Source organism: Dipodomys ordii, unplaced genomic scaffold (assembly GCF_000151885.1).
Source record: "Dipodomys ordii isolate 6190 unplaced genomic scaffold, Dord_2.0 Scaffold24, whole genome shotgun sequence".
In the NCBI taxonomy this organism is placed as follows: domain Eukaryota; kingdom Metazoa; phylum Chordata; class Mammalia; order Rodentia; family Heteromyidae; genus Dipodomys; species Dipodomys ordii.
In genome coordinates, this window is record NW_012267240.1 from 4816689 (window position 1) to 4830548 (window position 13860).

Sequence of the window (13860 nt, forward strand, 5' to 3'; positions counted from 1 at the left end):
CTAAAATGTGAACAGTTGGCTGGTCTATCCTTTGGCCCTAAATTGACTGACCAGGCTTTCATCAAGCCTGCTCTAACCTACACCATGTGATGTTATTTCAAAAGAACCTGATGGATTTGGACTGTGGCAGATGAACTAGAATGGAGGTCATCCTGACAGCTCTTCTCACAGACACCTACCAGCAGTCTGACTTCACCATTACCCTCAAAGCTATCTCTTCCCAGAACTTGACTCTCCCAGAAAGTTGTAGTAAGGCTCTGGTTTTCACAGCAGCAAGATGACCCAACTCTTTTCTGAGGGGCAACTTGGTGGGACAGAGGTGCATTGCTTTATTACTGCTGGGCAGTTCTCTAATGGAGCTAAATGCAGGCTGAGCCACCTGAGGGCTTTATGGATTGCTCTGTCCCCTTTCAGAAGCAAGTAAAAGGAACACTAGCTATGTAAACATGTGTGCACACATTCGTGTGCATGTGTACATATACCTGCCTTTCTCTTAACTAATTTGATACAATCTAGAGATTTCTTTTAAGCAAACAAATTCAGTTTTAGCTTCTTCTTGAAGAGAAAGATCCTCAAGGGTAAAAAAAAAATGTTGGACCTTATGTATGTTTCACATAATCCAAAATCTGATTCTCTTCTGTTTTGTTTTATTCTAAAATGTTGTGTCATATCATATCTTTCTGGAACCAAGCTGAATTTAATCAAAGTTATTAATATTTATACTTTAACCTTAAGTTTCCTGGATTTAAGCCTGTATGTAAATCATTTGGAGGGCAAAGGTTGACTTTCAAATCAGTAACTTGAAAAATGGGATTTTCAAACTTTCATATTCTGAAGCAAACAAGAGTCTCTAATCAAAATAACATTCCCAGAGGTTTTCAATTTCTTCTTATATGCACACAGCTGTGGCTGGAGAAACATTTTACATTTTGTGTCTGCCATTGTTTTCCCATGCACATGATTTCTTGGTGGTATTTAATAGTTTGGAGCTTGTAAAAATAAAAGTTCTAATTTTGACCATTTGAACTCCACATGAAATGTATTTGTGTTTCTAGATTTGCAGAGAGGGAAACGCTAGTAAACTGGCTTCAAGTGATAGAGAATGAACTCTCTGGCTTATCATTTTCAAACCTATGCTTTACAACTCTAGAAAAGATGCAGCCAGCCTCGAAGTGTATCGTCAGAATTTTTTTCAGGCTTTCCTAATTACTTGCATTTCTTTTTCAAAAGATCCTAACATATAGATCTACCCTTTGATAGCTTGCCTTACCAGAACTGTGAGTCTAAGTTTTTATTAACGTGGCAATTCTCAGCAGAACTTTCTCTGATCCACTTGACAGTTGGTGAAGATCCATCGTTCATGAAAGTCCAAGTATTTAAACTAATAATTGAATCTAGAACCTGGCCACTTGTACAGCACAGAAGCTCGGGCTTCCTCTTGGTGGAAGATGTCTAATGTTCATGCAAGGAGCTGATATTTTGCATACAGCTGCTTCCCAGCTGAGTAGAAACCACGCATGGACCTGAGCATTCACAACCCATTTCATGCTGTGGACTCCACTGCACCCAATAATGATAGTTGCCTGTGTGGGGTTTTGTTGCTTGTTTCTGATTAAATAATCCACTGCGAGGTGTCAGATTAACCTCTCTTGCAAAGTGACCAGTGGAGTAGAATCCTCCTTCTGTAAATACTTGATCTGAGAAGACAATTCCAATTCCCGGAGTTCTTGCAAACATGGCATTGGTGGATGGGAACATTGTTCTGCTAGATCTAGCTGTGCAGGTCAGAGGGTGTTGCTGAAGCTGAAGCTGTGGCCAGCCTGGGGGAATTTTGCATTTTCCCTTATGCTCTGTGTTTGACTGCACAGTCTATATCCAGCTCTGGATGGACAGCTGATGTTCCAAACAAGATTTAAGAGTCAGCATGGTGGGAGGTCCTTTTCCAAGAGTGTGGGTTGGTCCACCCTGGGACCCACCAGGCAAAGAAGGGAGATGGTAAAATTCCATTAAAGGAAGAATGGTCCTCAGCCTGTGTGTTGTGTTGAACAGAAAAAGGAAGGAGTGGTTAGGACTCTAAATTGCAAAGGCTTTTTGAAAAGGTCTGTTTGGTCTAGCAGCCTGCCCCTTGACACAGTTCTTGGGTTCAGCAGCGGTGCTGGGAGGCGGCTGGAGCTCCTGCACATTCTTGGCCTTGACTTTGGAGCGCCCCTGTCACAGCTGGTTTCATTCTTACAGCAGAGGCCACAGAGGTGGCCGTTCTGTGGCTGCGGCTCACTGACTGAAACTAAACCCACAGGCAAACCCGGTTGTCCAGTTGTTTGTCCCAAAGCCTGGCTAGGGTGAAAAGTTAGCCTTGTCTCTACAGAAGCCAGTCCCTGAGTGGCTTACGGACTCATCAAAAGTGCAACACATTGTTCATCTTACCTCTCTGCCCTTGCATCCCAGAGCCAAGCCGCGGTGGCTGCTCACCCTCATAGAACAAGATGGTGACCAAGGCGACTTCAAAGAAAGGAGAAATTTGAATGGAAACCATGTGCTGAAGCCCGTAGAAAAGCAGTAAACTCCAGATTAAATACAAGTCAAGTCCTGCGGGGCATTAGTGGCTCACATCTATAATCCTAGCTACTCAGGAGGCTGAGGATTATAGTTCAAAGCCAACTTGGACAGGAAAGTCTATGAGACCTTTATTTCCAGTTAACCACCAGAAGACTGGAAATAAAGCTGTGGTTCAAGTGGTAGAAAGCCAGCCTTGACAAAAAAAAAAAAGTTAAGGGATAGCACCTACATCCTGAGGTCAGGTCCTGATAATATCAGTGCACACACACACATACACACACACACACACACAATGTATAGGAAAAGCTCTGGTTGTATTAAAGGTATGCATAGTGAATGAAGGCCTTTACTTTATGGACATGATTCTTATTGGTAAGCCTGAAGGTTTTAATCTGAGGCCTGTTCTTCATTTGGATAGCCATGTCTGTTTGCAGCATGGTGGTTCTAGGGGCATATGGAGACCCTGGTCCCTCATGCTTCTGGTTTTGTTATTGCTAATTGACCTGAGAGCTTCTGAGCTGTTTTGAGTTTGGGGAAATGGTCTCTTTTTCCCAATGTAGGCTTCCTCCCTCTCCACTTCCTTTTTATTTGTTTATTTTTATTATTAAGTCGTTGTACAAAGAGGTTACAATTTCCTAAGTCATTCTGAGTATTATGCATCTTGGTCAATGTCACCTCATTACCTTTTGTGGGCTGTTTTTCTCATTTCTGGCTTGACTTCCCCTTGTGTGGGCTCTAAGCTCAATGGTTCTATAGGCTTCTAAGTTGTATAATATTTCAGATCACATTAGGATGTGGGTTTTAAAGGAAGGACTAGGTCTCAGTTGGTTTATAATTGAATCCATATATTAAATACATCTGAAAAATAGAAGTCCTTGGACTGAAGCAAGCTGAAAGGTGAAATGTACATACATGGGAGGCTGGGGGCTAAGCTTGCTCTGCTGTTCACTAGCCTTGACTTTGGCCACCCCTGAGTGAGGAAGGCGATTGGACTACGTCCCCCAGTTCCTTCCAACTATAAGATTATATGACTATTTTTTGGCAAGCCTGGAATCTCATAGGGTCCATTGCCCTGCCAGAAGGGTCCAGAAGTAAGACAACTATGCATGCCTGAGAACTGGGTCCTCACCAGGGTGGGCATCCTGCCATGTTTTCTCCACCAGGGTGGTCCAGTTCCCCAATCCAATAACATACTTTTCTTCCTTCACCCTGGCTATGTGGGACTGACAATATTGAATTCCTCCACATATTTTTCTTACACTAGGGCAGGGAGCAGGGTGTTTATGAGTCTGGCAGGCAGCCCAAGGCATTAGTCAATAGTGGACCATATAGACCACTTTTCTTATAGTGGGGCTGATGCAGGCCTTCTTCACATACATGAAGGTTCAGTGACATTCGTGTTGTATCCAAGTCAGGATTTCTGTACCGCACACGTGGACCTTTCCCCAGGCAATCAGCCTGCAGGGCACAGACTGAGGATGCCGTCAGCCACCTCCTTGCTCAGGACTCTGAACATCTGCACTGGGTCTCAGGAGCCCGCCAGGCCTCTGGCTTGGTTTCAGTTGCAGAGCCTATCTTTGAGTTGAGTTCAAGAAGCTTCCAGACATTCCATTTGTTTCTTTTCTTGACTCCTTTCCTCTGTCTCATGCTTCCTGCTACATTACGTCTGGATATTTTGCCTAGCCCAACTCCTCGTGCATATTCCTGAGGTTAAGATAGCTGGGTCCAGCTTGTATAGAAATAAACCTCACTGTGCACATGTTTGCATAGGATTTCTCTCGAGTGTTCAAAATAAAATGCTCAAAGCTGGTCCTAGTAACTCATAATCCTAGCTACTTGGGAGGCTGAGACTAAGAGGAGTGTACTCTGAGGCTTGTCTCTGCAGAAAAGCTATTGAGAACCCTTCTCAACCCATATCTGGGTGCAGTGGAGCTCCACTTATGCTAAGCTACGTGGGAGGCTGAGATCCAGAGGATCAAGGTTCTAGGTGAACCAGGGTAGAAAAACACACAAGACTCCATCTCCACAGAGAGAAGTTGGAATGGTGGTCCATACCTGTGATCCCAGCAATGACAGGAAGACTGAAATAGGCAGAGTCCAGCTCAGGCTGGACACTGGAAGCAAAATCCTATTCTGAAAATAACCAGTGAAAATCAGGGCTGAGAACATGGCTCTGTAGAATCACACCAGTCTAGCAGGCCCAAGACCTTGTGTTCAAATCCTCAGTATTGCTAAAAGTAATAATAAAAATCAGTGTTTCTCATGAGCATGAGGAGAAAGCAAGGACACAAACATTCTTGGATTTTGTTCTGAGCCAAGCATGTTAAATGCACCAACTCATCTACTACACCATTACATGGGTGACAAGATGCACCAACTCATCTACTACACCATGACATGGGTGACAAGATGGGGTCAGGAAGACTGAGTCATGGCTTGTAGCATATATTTCATCACAGCTAGAAGATACACTATTATTTTATTTGTTATTTTCTGAATAATGAGAAGACTGCTGTCTATGTTCCTTTTTGTGGCTGTGACAATAAATAAAAAATGAAAAACAAAAAAGAGTGAAACACGGTAAGGCAAGAGCGGTTTATTTTGCCTCACAGTTTCCAAGGGCTGGATCCATTGTCCTGGCAGAAGCACCATGGCAAGAGGGCATGGTGGAGGAAAGCAGCTCACCTCATGGCAGCCAAGGAGCAGAGAGAGTGGGGAAGGAAGGGGCTGAGGACAGCACTTCCTCTTCAAAGTCATTCTCCCAGTGATCCACTTCCTCCAGCTGCGTCCCACCTCCTAACATCTGCAGCTGGGCCCTCATGGTTGGGTTAGTCCATTGAGGAAGTTAGTAGCCTTGGAATCCAATCAACTCTCAGCAGTGCCACCAGCGAGGGACTCAGCTGGCAACATATGAATCTTTATGCTTTATATCCAAACCGTGACACTCGATGAAATTATGACTTGCCTTCAGTTATTAATGCGTCTCTATTTCAGAGACATTAAACTGTGTCAATGAAATATGCTAACTAACCTCCCCACTGGCCTTTTCAGGCGTGTTTCTCTCTCTCTGTCTCTGTCTGTCTGTCTGTCTGTCTGTCTCTCTCTCTCTCTCTCTCTCTCTCTCTCATCTAGGAAGTGTACCACCATTGGTGCAAGCTGTGGGAACCCTAAAGCAGTGGCTATAAATATAGCTGTGCATCCTCATGCCTCCACTATGTGAAGAGAAAAAGACAGTGTGAGTATCACCATGTATTCAGTAGGGAGACCAGGACAATTCATTTTTCATTAGTGTGTATGTGATATTGATCTAGGCAGTAGATACCCAAGCAAACTTCCAGAGTCTTAAAAGTGGTTCAAAAAACCAGCTCTCAGCTCTTACATCAGTCCTTTAACTGAGTTGGTCCCTCATGCTGGCTGACCTTTGCCTTCTGTTCACACAACAGTATCCATTTGTCCCTTTAGATCTCGGCTTGGTCTCAGATCCCATGGTAGCTCCCCTGACTCATCCAGGTGAGATCAGATAGCTCTGTACCAGGATTTTCCTTCTTGGCACCATAAAGATGGAGGTGGAAGCCAAGTACTGGTCGCTCATGACTGTAATTCTAACTAGTGAGGAGGGTGAGATCTGAATATCAGGGTTTGAAGCCAGCTGAGGCAAGAAAGTCTGTGGGATTCTTATCTCCAATTCATCAGCAAGAAGCCAGAAGCGGGGGTGTGGCTCAAGTGGTGGGCCACTAGCTGTGAGCAAAAAAGCTAAGAGATGGCACCAGGTCCTGAGTTCAAGCCCCTGTCCACACACCCACCCACGCTCACACACACACACACACACACACACACACACACACACACACAGAGTAATGAAGCTCACTTACCGTCCCCCATACACACTAGGCTACAGCACATGAGGGTTTGGACCATATCTGTCTCAGGAATACACAGGGCCTACCATTCGGGCACATATAGCTACCATAAGTTATCAGTACCTACTTCTATTGAAGCAACAACAACTGTTTAGTTATTAAGTGAAAGAGGGAAGTATGTTAGGTGTCTATTTTATTTGGATAGGGCAAGAAGTGCTCATAATAATAGAGCAAACATTGAGAATAAGGCCAGATGGGTAATCAGCAAGATGGTAATGCGAGTTGTTTTAATGTGTATGATGTTCCTAACCTTAATAGCTGCTATTCATTTATGAAAGGCAGAGAATTTTTCTTTCTTTTCTATACTTCTGAAGCCTGGAAGTTCAAGGTCAAGAGACTACAAATCGGCAGGCTACCTGTGGCTCATACCTGTCTGTAATTCTATCTATTCAGGAGGTTAAGATCTGAGGATCATGATCAAAGCCAGCCTGGGCAGATAATACTGCGAGACTCTTTGATCAACCAGCAAAAAGTCATAAGTGAAGGTGTGGCTCAAGTGGTAGAGCACCAGTCTTTAGCAAAAAACTGATAGTGCCCAGGCCCTGAGTTCAAACCCCAGTATCAGCACACACACACACACACACACACACACACACACACACACATGCACACACACACGCGCACACACACACACACGGCTCATTTCTGGCAAGAGTCTTCTGTTTGAAACATCCCAAGGCATGCCCAAATACAGAAGAGAGAAGAAAGGGAACTCGAATCCTCCTTTTATCCGGTGCACACATCTGCTAAAAAGCAACTGACCTCACAGCCACATGGTTTCCCACACAGAAAATTTGGGGAGACATGTCCAAACCATGGTAGTCATCATCTTTGGAGTTAAGATGATGGGGATAAGGAATGTGTGTGATGCTGATGTGTATGTTCTAGAAGATGGAGTGGTCTCCTGGAGAAAGAGAAGAGAAGAGAAGGAAACTGTAAAGGACAGGAAATTGAAAGCAGAGGATTATTGTTGTATACCGCAGGTTCAGGTGAGCTGTGGTGGGAGGTAGGGAGGTTTCTCTATTCAGTGCCACCAGCCTGGGGTGGGTGGTCTCAGATGCACAGCTCAGGCCAGGCCCTGCAGACACCCTTGACATTAGCAAGGACCATGTGGATGGGTCAAATCCCATTCAATCTCCCAAGATCCAGTCCGATTCTACCCTCAAATATGGCTGTCTAAGTCATCAGCAGGTGATCCCAGGGGTCCCCATTCCTATTTCCAATAGGGGACAATGCCTTTTATTCCAGTTAGAGGGAAAGTTCAACACTGCTTGATATAACTCCTGACTGAAACTCATTTTGAAGTCTAACCACTTCATAAACTGAAATGTTTTCAGCTTTGATTAAAAAAAGAAGAGTTTGAGGGTTTTCCCTTACAAGTTCCTTGAACTTGAACTCAAGGGATGGAGGGAGGACTCCAAAATGTGCCCAAGGATTCATACTCTTGAAAATCTCTACTTCCCAAGAGCAGAGCTTGAGAGACTCTTTTTTTTTTCTTTTTGCTTACGTGGTGCTGAGGAAGCGAACCCAGGGCTTCAGGCATGCAAGGCAAGTGCTCTACCACTGAGCCACCTTCCCCCAAAAGCAGAGCTTGAGAACCAACCAATATTCTGCAAAAATTACGGTGCATATCGGAGGTTAGATCATAAAAAGCTCAGTGGGGTTGGGGCGTGGCTCAACACCTGCTGCCATTCCCACCCCTCAAAGAAAAGTCGTGTGGCTTCCAGCTGGCTTTGTTCAATACCTCACACGGCATGTCAGGATCACACCCAGGCAGCCCCACGGAAGGATCCACACGGTGAGAGGCCAGCGACCCTAAAAACATGCCAGTCATGTAAACAAGTCTCCTTGCGAGGAGATCTTCCACCCACAGCCCAGCCTTCAGGTAATGGCAGCCAACATCTTGGATGTCACTTCAGGAAAGACTTCAAAACCACCAAGACAGTAGAGTAATGTAAAATAGCAAATGTTCATTGTTATTTTAAACTGCAAAGTGTGAGGGTAGTTTGTTTTGCAGAAATAGAAAACATGTGTAGGAGGTTTGACCTTGAACTTGAGAAAATTAGAAGGTAAAAGGAAAATTAAGTTATTAAGGAAATAGAACTTGGGCTGGAATACATTTCTTTCCCTTCCTCCTTTCTTCCCTCCTTCCTTCCCTCCTTCCTTCCTTCTCCTTCCTTCCTTCCTCCCCCTCTCTCTCCTCTTCCTCCTTCCCCTCCCTTTCTTTCTTTCTTTCTCGCTTTTTCTTTTTCTTTCTCTTTCTCTCTCTCTTTTCTTTCTTTCTTTCTTTCTCACTTTTGAGTGCTGCACTGGAACTCAAGGCTCATGGATGCTAGGTGATGGCTCTACCCCTTAGCTAATCCCCAGACATACCAAATACCAAACAGGGTTCCTTTTGATAGTCTCAATTTTTTGTTGTGGCATCTGCAAATTTCTTAGGAAGAACAACTGGAAGTTCTGAGAAGGGCTCCTTTGGGAGGAATCTATACATGAATGAATTCAGACAGGACGCTGTTTGAATTATGCCAATGTTGTGCTGCATAGTTTGCACCAAAGGTTTTTTCTTTTTATTAACAATACCAGAGTTTGAACGGAGGGAGGGATTCATGCTTGCTAAGAGAGTGCTCTACCAGTTCAGCCACTCCTACAGGGGGGCAGACTTTTGAATGATTGCTTTATTACAAGGAGAACTTCTTGTCAGAGTTATTGGTGCATCAAGTAGTGTCTGGTTCAGACCATCTCATGCATATAAAGCCATACCATGGAGAAAAGCTGCACTTTACACAATTGGGTGTGAGCTTTCATGGCATAGTACCCGCTCCGGGTCTCATTTCCCTCTTCATCCAGAGATGTGTTGTGTGACCCTGGTATAGCATACAATAGAGAAAAGGCATCATCTTCTAAACAAATAAATAAAAGTAGCTACCCAGGGAAGATATCTTCCATATTCCTTCCCCAGGGCCCTAACTTTCCTTGTGGCCACCGACATCAAAGAGCCTGTGATCCAATACATTTCTTCTGAAATATGTTTGCTTTGTAAAGAGAGATGGTGACATAAGAGAGAATAAGAAATGTGGTTGAAGTGTGCAGAATCAAGTTGAAAATCATGAGCCACTGGGATAAAGGGCTTCGAGAGGGGTGGATGATAATAAACTGTGTATAAAAGCCCCCTTTGGAGGTACATTCCTCCCAAGGTGGCGGTGGCTCTATCTAGCACACCGCCCAGGATATTTTCACACAGGGGTGCTGGCCATGGAGACAAGGCCATGGAACAGAGTGGGAAAATGCTGGGAGGCTTCCTACCTGCCTTGTAGAGCAGAGGATGTGGCCCACTGGTGTTTTACCACTAGAGGGCAGCATTCCTTCATGCCAAGAAAGAAATCTGTTCCCAAAGACGTCCCAGTGCAGACAGGAACGGCAAGTGTTTGCTGCTTTCCTTACAGGCAGAATGCACACATCGGAACAGCCGTGTGCATCTACTCAGAGGTACCTTTCTGTGAGAGGAAGGTACAACAGCTTTGAAAGAGTTTTGCTCCCGGACCCTTGCGGTATTTGTACAACTGTGCAGATAAATAACCCACAAGCACATCTCAGCCTAAGAATCAGATCTGATAACAAACAAGAAAAAGCGTGAAGACTTATTGTGTGGTGCCAGCATGTCCCTGAGAGAAGGGTTTGCATGCATGATGCTGGCATGTTACTGAGAGAGGGTTACTGTGAGGATAACCGTTGTGGGAAGGGCATAGCTTTGTACAGCTTGGGGTACTTAGCATGTGTTCAGTCAATGGGATTCAGTAATCATACTGGCCGAGTGCAACAGATACCTGCTACAGTTTAAAACAGTGTCCCTCAAAGGAACATTTGTTGAGGGCTGGGTTTCCAAGTTTGGTGCTACTGGCAGGGGCTGTGGACCGTGTTGACCTGGAAATTTATATGTAACCTAGACTGGCCTGAAACTCACGATCTTCCTAGCTCAGCCTCCTGAGTGCTGGGATTGCAGACCTTTCCTCTTCATAAGCTGATTCTTTCAGGTGTTTTATTACAGCCTACTAATACAATGCCACAAACCCAGAAGCCCTGAGAGGCATAAGTGTAGAAGTTGGAGCCACCAACCAGACCCCACTCCCTACCTGCAGGAGAGCAAAGACCCTCGTTCATGCTTAACTCATGCAGCCACCTGCGTCTCTAGATTCACTACTTTTTGCCCATAGAAAGAACCTTCCCCATCAAAGCAAGGGCCAGTGTCTCGCCAGCCCCACACTTCTCAGTCCTGCTCAGTCGCTGGTGCCTGTGACCTCCTTCATAATGCCTGGATGCCCATATTGGCAGATTGGAATGGACAGTGGAAGACTTTGATAAGCCAGAATTATAGTCTAATTGCTTAGCACCCCATCACTGCTGTCAGGTGAGCTTAGCCTGGAAGCTGTGGACGTTTCTACTGGCAGTGGCTGCTAGGGGCCTGTGGGGGTCCGAACTTGCAGATTGCCATGAGACCTATTGGCAGGGATGTGGTGGAAATAGCACAAAGGGTCTGGGGAGTTGGTGGTTCACGCCTGGAATCCTAGCTACCCAGGGGGCTGGGATGTCAGGATCACAGGTCAAAGCCAACCTGGGCAGGAAATTCCATGAGACTCCTATCTCCAATCAACCACCAAAAAGCTAGAAGTGGAGCTGTGGCTCAAGTGGTAAAGTGCCAGCTTTGAGCAAAGAAACTAAGGACAGCACCCAGCCCTTAAGACCAAGCCCCAGTACTGGCCCAAAACAAACACACAAAATAAAACAAAACCAGCACAGCACCTGCAGTATGCCTTTCTCCGTGTTCAACACAGTGAGTCACCAGAGCCAGGTGGCCTTGGGCACACAACCTGCTAAAGCTGAATGTTGGGTGTAGTTTTGCCCCTTCTCCTCCTTTTTTAGTGGCTAACTGGAGATAAGAGTCTCGTGAACTTTCTCACTTGGGCTGGCTTCAAACCTCAGTCCTCAGATCTCAGCCTCCTGAGTAGCTAGGATTCCAGGTGTGGGCTACTAGGACTTGGCTTATGCTGTATTTTTGTATGGAGGCAAAATCCCTTTGGTTGTTTGCTTTTCTGACCCTTGGGCCCAATTGAGATGCTGGTAGCCACAGCTCCAAACTTTCAAGGATGCTTTCCCAGGGCACCTGCTAAGCAGGTGGGTTGAGAAGACAGACACAGGGTCTGCTACCAGAGGAACTGGCATCTCTGCTTACTGCTTAGTAGACTCTTTCTAGAGGTGGGATGCAAAAAAAAAGGTAGGCAGGCTTATTATCCATTTTCAAGAACTTTGCTCAGCTCTGCTCCAGCCTGTGTGTATCTTACCTGGCTGCAAACCAGGAACTAAGCATTCAGCATGAGAAGCACTGAGCCCTGGCTACACTGAGTAGTAAGTGTCCTCCTCTCCCATCTAGGAGTCTGTGTCCTTCTCCGGGGCCCTGTGCAAGGTCACTTGTCAGCCTATAACCCAGGAGAAAACCTCAGACCCGTCTCAGACCTCCCTCCATGACTCTAAGCTGAAATTCCTCAGCAAGTTTCACACAACTCTGCTTTCCAGGTGTGTCTATCCCCCTCCCCCTGCTCTTCTTCCCCCTCCCCCTCCCCCTTCTCCTGCTCCTCCTCTTTCTCCCCCTTCTCCTCCTCCTCCTCTTCCTCCCCCTTCTTCTTCTTCTTCTCCTCTTCCCCCTTCTCCTCTTACTTCCTCTTCCCCCTTTCCCCTCCTCCTCCTTCTCTTTCTCCTTTGTTTTCATCTTCATCTTTGTCTTCATCTTCTTCGTCTTCTTCTTGTACTAGTTTTGAGGCTTGAAATCAGAACCTGGGCTTTCACTTGTTCATGGCTGGCATTCTACCCCTTGAACCACAGTTTCAATTCCTTCTTTTTGGTGGTTAATTGGAGATAAGCTCAACTTTTCTGCCCAAGCTGGCTTTGGACTGCCATCCTCCGATCTCAGCCTCCTGAGTAGCTAGGATTACAGGTGTGAACCACCAATGCTCAGATGGGAACACTTCATACAACAGGGGAGACATTCATTTCTAGAAAATAAGTGCTACATAATTACAGACAATATTTTCTTCAAACCCCTTATTTTCTCCTAATTAAGAGTGACATATGAAAACAGCCCAGATACCCTAAAATAGACGAGTGGATCCTAAAATTGGTACCTATATACAATAGTATTTTATATAGCCATTAGAAGGAATAATATGTCATTTACAGGGAAATGGATAGCCTGAGAAAAAAAATCACATTAAGTGATGGTAGTCAAGCTCAGAGACAAACTGTGCATGTTTTCTCTCATATGGGGAAGTTAGATCTAAAATATACTGGGATATGGTAAATTATATGAGAGAGACAGAGAGAGAGACAGAGACAGAAAGGAGGGGGAGAGAGGGAGAGAGAGGCTTCAGCATCTAAGTTTTAATGGTGCTACTGGAGAATTTAGTGCTCTGTGGGGCTGTCATTTGCACTCAGATTATATTTCTATTGGACCATGTGGTTGTAAGTCGCACTCAGGCTATATTTTTATTGGACCATGTGGCTGTCAGTTGCACCCAGGCTACATTTCTATTGGGCCATGTGGCTCCAGTAGTCACTTTACTGTTTGGGAAGAGGGCCTGAGCCTGTGCGGCTTGCCTAGCATCATAATCCTGCTCAGAGGCAGACCTGGGATGAAAAAACTTGCTCTACTACCCAAGCCCAGGCTTGCAGCAGAGGTATGGCCATATTTCATCCCCATCTAGAGGGTTTTTGTTGTTGTTTATGTTTTTTAATATTATTTGCAATACCACATTTTGAACTCAATGCCTCAGCTTGCTAGACAGACACCTGATCCACACCTCTAGTCCATTTTTGCTATAATTATTGTTTGGGTATGATCTCATCTTTTTGCCCAAAGCCAGTCTTGGACTTCAGTCCTTCTACTTATGGCTCTCATGTACCTGGACTCACAGTCACACACCCAGCTGATTACTAGAGATGGAGTATGGAATCTTACTGATTTTGGCCTTGGCTGACCTTGAACCATGATTCTCCCAGTCTCTGACTACTGAGTATCTGGAATTAGACACATGCCACCATGTCTGGTACCCCTTGAGAGTTACTTAATTGTGTTTAATATTGTTTTTGTTTTCTTAAAACAAGATCTTGCTATATAGCAGGATACTGATGCTCCTGCCTGATTTGGTGGAGTGCTGGGATTACAAGCGTGTATCACCACACTGGACAGAAAGTTTAATCTTGAGAGAAGGAAACGTATTTCAGTGTTCCTCATTGCTGAAAGTACAAAACACAATGCTTGGCCCATAGTAGGTCCTGGGTACAGGTTGTAAAGAAGTTTAACTAGATCTTCATTTTCATTTCTTCTAGAAAGCCT